The sequence below is a fragment of the Pagrus pagrus genome (genome assembly GCF_965226575.1).
Source record: "Pagrus pagrus genome assembly, chromosome: 10".
Classification (NCBI taxonomy): domain Eukaryota; kingdom Metazoa; phylum Chordata; class Actinopteri; order Spariformes; family Sparidae; genus Pagrus; species Pagrus pagrus.
In genome coordinates this window covers 33,948,934-33,955,749 of record NC_140194.1, presented here as the reverse complement: position 1 = coordinate 33,955,749, position 6,816 = coordinate 33,948,934, and the positions used below count along the sequence as shown (strand labels likewise).

General features: G+C 38.9%; 1 long non-coding RNA gene across 2 annotated transcripts; it reads right to left on the bottom strand.

Moving 5' to 3' along the window:
- Window positions 1-315: 315 nt before the first annotated feature.
- LOC311263650 lies at window positions 316-6,116 on the bottom strand. Of its 2 annotated transcripts, none has more exons than XR_014623373.1 (2): window positions 6,044-6,116; window positions 316-1,138 (listed from the first exon to the last, which is right to left on the bottom strand). It is a non-coding gene; the product is annotated as an uncharacterized lncRNA (long non-coding RNA). The 2 variants fall into 2 exon arrangements; XR_014623374.1 differs by lacking the exon at window positions 6,044-6,116 and adding an exon at window positions 2,260-4,430.
- Between the last annotated feature and the right edge of the window lie 700 nt (window positions 6,117-6,816).

The following is a 6,816-nucleotide window of genomic DNA, read 5'->3' as shown; positions in this document are numbered from 1 at the left end:
CTTGAAGTGTGCGGAAATAGGGAAGCAGTTGTTGGGCCAGGTTCTCCATGTGCTCATACAGTGCTCTGTAGTCAGAGTGATAAACAACCACAGCTTTACCCGTCTTTCCATCCACATGACCTTGACTGTTGCGTTTATGAGGATCAAATACAGCAAAATAGTGGCACTGCTTAACAACCACACATGTATTACTACCAAAAGTGACAAAGCAGGCATCATGATCCATCAATGCTCTTTGAATAGCTATATCCAGTGGTACATTAATATCTTTCATATCTGAATCATCAGGCTCATCAAAAACACCAACCGCACCGCTGAAAGCTGGACCACAATTTATTGTGAACTGTGCATCTTTCATTACATATGCATTTGGCAACTCATCAAGAAGCAGATACCCACTTTTCCCACTTATTTGACCACCATCTTTAAGAGTAGTGTACAACATGTTGCCTTCAATAAGAACAGTGTCAATATCATTACTCTTCCCGTCATCACTCCAGGTTGTTATGCTTTTTAACTCATTCATCATCACTGCTGCTAAACTGTTAGCTACACACTGTCTACCAGCATTATCCCCAAATTGGTTGTGGAGCTGTGAGAATGACCCTTGTATGGAAAACTTTACAGTTGCTTGGCCAATACTTTTTCCAGCAGGAGCACTTTCATCAGGGTGGTTCTCTGCAAGCTTGGATTCAGCAGTGGGCTCCTGAACAGCTTCAGTCGTGGTGCCAGGGACCTCCATTTCAACACATTGCTTAAGGACAAGAACATCAGACATGTGATTATTCTGTTCAAGAGCATTGTCAGAGTTGGGAAGAGACTGCGCAGAGGGAGGCAGGGAGTGATCAGAGACAGGCAGAGGTTGTTCAGAGGTTTTCAGAGATTGTTCAGAGGTTTTGTCAGAGTTTTGTGCTTTTTCAGCATTTTTCAGTGTTTTCTCAGAGTTTGTGCACGCTTCTGCAGCGTATTTCTGCGCTTTTTCAGCATTTTGGCTCGCTATCACAGCGTACTGGTGGGGATGGATTTCTCCAGTGCCCATACAGCCGGGGTCATCGGGGGGAGGCTGGACACTGGACTGCTTGCGGGCAGCCCAGGTCTTCCTCATGTGCTCAGCACGGCGGTTCACTTTGCGTGGCATCTGAAAGACACATGGACAAAGCAACCAATTATTTACAACTATACTTCCATTCCCACATCATTACTCATAAGGGTGACTCTGAATCCATTTGCAATCAATGTGATTTCATATTTTCCCATCTTTTCAACGTTTTTAAAAGGAACTTTTCAACAACATGTAAAAGCTCCTGAATTCATCCACTGGGACACGAAATTATGTTTGTAAATGACTTTAATTTTGAAAGTAAAGGCAAGGTGTATTATCAGACAGCACAACACAGTGATAGAGCACATATTAAATAGCTTTATTAAATATCGCTGCCTTCATCAGTAACACAAGCTTAAAGGGATATTTGGGATCTTTTGACATGAAGCTGTGTGACATCCTTATTAGCAGTTACACGCATCAACAGGGACTTTCACCCTGCCGCGTCCTGTAAGAAGAGTTCTGGTCTGGTTTTAGTGTTGACGAAGCTTGTTCCACTAGTTGACTGGGGTCACAAAAATAAAGTGTTTTGCTGCTCAAAACAACATGCATTCAAAAGAGCAATACATTTGCATCACAAAACGTTGTCCACGAAAAACTCAGACCTCACAATCACTAGGCGCTATTTTCTCTTCCTTCATGTCACTGCGAGCTGCATTCTGTCAACAGCTGTGCAGGTTTCCATCACCTGTTTCATAGTGTTTATTGCTTAGATAGTTAATGTTAACATGCCTAACTATGACACAAGTGATGAAGACATCTCTTTTGATTAATAAACCCCCAAATAACTGCAGTGTCATTTGGGTGGTTGGTGGTTGCTTGGAACTCAAACCAGCAGGCACACAGCCCTTTAAGGAATGGTTGGACACCTGGTTCTCACAGAACAGCAATCACAAACATACACCCTACAGTATATAAAGTAGTTCAAATTAGCACTTTCCTAAACATGCACATCATTAAAATGAAACATAAACATAGAAAATGTTAATCCCAAGATCTCACATAATAGTAACACTGACAGAGAACCTTACAAAAAAAAACATCAAGACAAAGTGTAGGACTGGTGAAAAAAACTAAGATGCCTTTATTTTACGTGGCAGCCATTTTTAAAAACACAATGTGACAAGTACGGGTCTTCAATCACCTTTAATACATACCTGTAAGTTTGTCGAGGCAAGTTTCCAGATCATGATGTAGATAGAAGATACCCATGGAAAAAGAAAATGAACCAATTAGTGACAGACAAGACATGCATCAAAACACATTCATGTAACATCGTGTGCAACTAAAAAATTAAACAGCATTAGCAACAGTATATAAAGTAGCTAAATTAGCACTTTCCTAAACATGCACATCATTAAAATGCAACATATACAAAGAAAATGTTAAGCTTGATTTATGCTTCTGCGTCGCGGCGACGGCGTAGCTACGTCGTCGACGCAGACCCCTACGCGGACCCTGCGCCGTAGCCTGACGTGCGCCTCCAAAAAATCCTGACTACGCGTCACGTCGACGCGTCGAGACGCGAACGGCAAGGACTGGGATTGGTCCGCTCAGACCGTCTTTCCGGCAGTTGCTTTTCCGGTCAACAGTATAACAACACCGCCAGTTACTTCTGCTGCTTGCATGCTTGTCTCCTATTGCTTGTGAACTCCATGCTTTGTGAGATCCCAGCAGGGCAGGAGGAGTATTGGTGTTGTGCAGCATGTAGCTTGTAAGCCCCACACTGTGACCAGAATGCTACACAGCATATCCGCTCTGACCGCAACTGCAGTGCAAGAGAGCAAGAACCCCCCGAAACCAACCCCCCCCCCACGGCTTGGCGGTGAATTGCAGACCAACGCGTTCCCTCGACGCAGAACTGCGAATGCTCAATGACGGCGTCGGGTCGACGACGTAACTACGCCGTCGCCGCGACGCAGAAGCATAAACTAGGCTTTAGTCCCAAGACATCACATAATAGTAACACTGACAGAGAACCTTACAAAAAAAAATCATCAAGACAAAGTGTAGGATTGGTGAAAAAACTAAAATGCCTTTATTTTACATGGCAGTCATTTTTAAAAACACAATGTGACAAGCACTAGTCTTCAATAGGGCTTCTCTCAACAGAGACTAACACACCCACATAATTATTATAATCAATTGAGGAAGAAGTTAAAAAAAACATAAAATCAAACAAAATATGACACACTGGCCCAATTTCAATCCGACCACTTATGGACTCATTGACTTAGAGGCGCATTCACAGGAAGTCTGTGAGTGAGTATGTTTTGTTCCATTGTCAGATCATCAAGTCAGTGAGTCAGTGAATGAGCCCTTTCTGCCCCCTTACCGTAAGCCAGCATGGATGCTGACTTAGCATAAGTAAATTACCCACAGTTCATAGCATTGTGAAGTAAAATATGTGGGATGGCGTCGGAACACAACTGTAAAAAAAAAAGACAGCGAGAGATCCCATGGGTCTGTTGTCCGAAAGTAGAATAAAGATATCCAGGATAAGTGGAAAAGCCAGGTTAGACAAAGTCTCTTAAGTCCATCCAGGTTTAATTGCTTGTTGGAACACTGAGCCAGATGTAACTAATTCTTTCGTCAGTAGAGCACAGAGATTGATTACAGAATCACTGATGAGGACAGGTGTAACATACTTTCCTCCAATGAACGATCTTAATGCTGACATAAGGTGACACACCTCTTTTAAAAAAACAAACAAAAACACCGCCGCTGTTGTAAAGCTCAGAGAGAGCGCGGCAGACAACTGCGGACTAATTGATAATTTTTTAATAATCCAAAACTATAATGCCAACTGAAGTTCCTTTCACAAATTAACAGATGTGCACATTGCCTTAATGGGCAGTGGAAGTTGATTCATTACACAAATCTAAAGTAAAGTTCATACAGCACAAATAGGCTACAAGTGACCAAAAGTGCAACAGGTGAAAATTAATTAAATATAAGAACATTATGCAGTCTGGTGCTTCAATAAATTGCTGATAACAATGTTCAGATGAGGTGTATAAATTATTTGGAAGGTGCCTGCTCACACTCACTCAATTTTATTCTTGTTTTCTTATCTCAACCAATATTTAGGCTAATATATTTTGTAACATTTAAATATATATATATAGCCATTTTTGCTCCATTGCTTTTTATGGAGAAGCCAGTGATATACTACTACTGGTCATAGAAAATATCATAGATGGACACAGATAGCAAAAATAGTGAGTATTGTCTGTGCTATGTGTTTTACAGAGTTCACAAACTGTCAGACATCTTTATGCCCTGCATCTGAATAAAACAGGCAGCGCTGGCAGATGCAAAGATTCAGTGTGAGAAGCACAATTCCATCACTTTTAATACATACCTGTAAGTTTATTGAGGCAAGTTTTCAGATCATGATGTAGATAGGAGATACCCATGGAAAAAGAAAATGAACCAATTAGTGACAGACAAAACATGCATCAAAACACATTCATGTAGCATCATGTACAACTAAAAAATTAAATAGCATTAGCAAGAGTAAGATTTTAATCACATCACATTCAAGAACACTAATTAAAACATGTGACACAGAAGTGAGCAGCTTAATCAACAATGATTTCTCATGTCAGTATTACGAGTATGTAAATAAACTTATACCTGAATATGTAATGATTTGGGAGAAATAACAAAACGTTTATTGATACTTTTTGAGAGGTTGTATGACTTAAACCATCCTATTGGAACCAACATTTAACCACTTGCTGACATTATTCATTTACCATTAATTATTTAATAGCATTATATTTGAGTATCTATTATAAAACTTTTTTCTTCATTAGTATAACAAATCTTACAAGCAGAAGCAATTTCAATACAAAATACACTTTGAAACTGAGCTAAACATGTCAGCATTTGAGTAGAATTCAACAACGCTAACAAAGTTGGAGACAAGAGAGACAATGAAAGCAGCAAACCACACGAAATGATGTGCGGTCAATATGACCGCTTATGGCCGAAGTAGGTAAAACACATATTTTCTTTGTCTTTTGTGTAATTTATATAAAAACTACTTTAAATTAAAATACAGACACTTTTACGAAAAGTCAGGTAAGAGCAGTATTGCATTTTTTCATTCAACAAAGCTACTGTAAATTTGAAAACGGTCAAAATGACCGTCTTGGCCATTCTAGTGATATAATGACACCAAAACTTATGTTACTGTACGTTATAAGTGCATCCCAAAATGAAACAGAAACATTACAAGAAGTGTTCTTGTGTTTCAATTTCATTTTTACAAAATGTGGTATCCATTATAAAACGCTGACATCTTTAAATTAAAGTGATGCACAATATTCTTCTTCAACACAGTTGTTTCTCCTTACATTGGATTTTGGACTGGGATATATTTCTGAATAATTGAGCAAAAGCCCCGTTTTTAGCTGACTGAATAATACTGAAGGCCTCAGACGTAGCTTGTTTCTCTGCCCCCGTGCGTTATTGCCAAGCCACGTCAAGCTCTTCGGCTCACAGGCCGCATGCACGGTAATGCCAAGGCTAAAACTACAGCTACCTTGCTACTTGCAGCTAATCGGCTCACAGAACTGAGTGATGGCGACGCTGTGGCTAAAACGACAGCTGCCTGGCCCAGTGAAAACACACGACTCACAGGCGGATGTATAACTATGCTACTGCTAACATGAGAGCTAATGATATGCTATCGCTAGCCGAAAGCTAATACTGTTAGCACAAAAGCTAATGCTACCGCTAACAAGAGCGGTCAAAACCGTAAATGTTAAAACAGCGTCACAGTCTTAAAAACTACGTTGGTTTATACTTCAGTGTCATCACATACACATCATAAAGACACTTCGCTACACTATAAGTGGCTTCCAGCGAAGTTTGTCATGTGTGGTTAAATGTATAATCTTGTGACAGGAGAGACAGTCATGTGCGACTTACCTCTTCAGCGTCAAGTCAGAAAAGGAAGTTGACCGGGCCAGGCGTTATAGAGACGTCATGACTGCTTCCGCGTCATAATAGATCCAACCTTCAAAATAAAATCATATTTATTGATCCAACTTTCTCAAATGTTTTTTATTTATGTATTTACTTATTTTCTTATTTATTTATTTATTTATTTATTTGAGTTGAACTTAAAATATTAAATAATAAGACATTGCCTTAAAGGCCTATAATAAACACTTTCATGTTACACTTTCTATTTCTTATTAAATTAATCAAATCAGATTTATTAGATAGAAGATTACATAAAAGAATTTCTTGTGGAAAAACTAAAATGTATTCACTCTAAAATATATTATTCCACAAATGTTTTCACTAGCAGAACATGCAAAAAAAAATGTTGTAGGTTTGTTGTCAAAAAAGAGCATCTTCAAAGTTAAAGCTATTCTGTAAAAAGAAAACAAAAAACAAACAAATGGATTTTTCTAATGTCTTTTAGCCTGCGAGCAACCAGTACAGACAAGTAACAACTAGTCTCCAAAATGCTCTTCTTGATAACACCCAAAAACTGTCTGATTCCAACATTTCTGTGAAATTACAGCAAACTGAGTCTGTCATGGTACCTTAAATATTCTGGTTCAAATGTAGAAGGTTTTAAATGTCTATCATCTCAAAAATATTTCCAAATTAAGGGGCTTTCTGTCAAAACCAGACTTAGAAAAATGAATCCATGCATTTATAAAAAGTAGACTAGATTACTTTAATGGTTT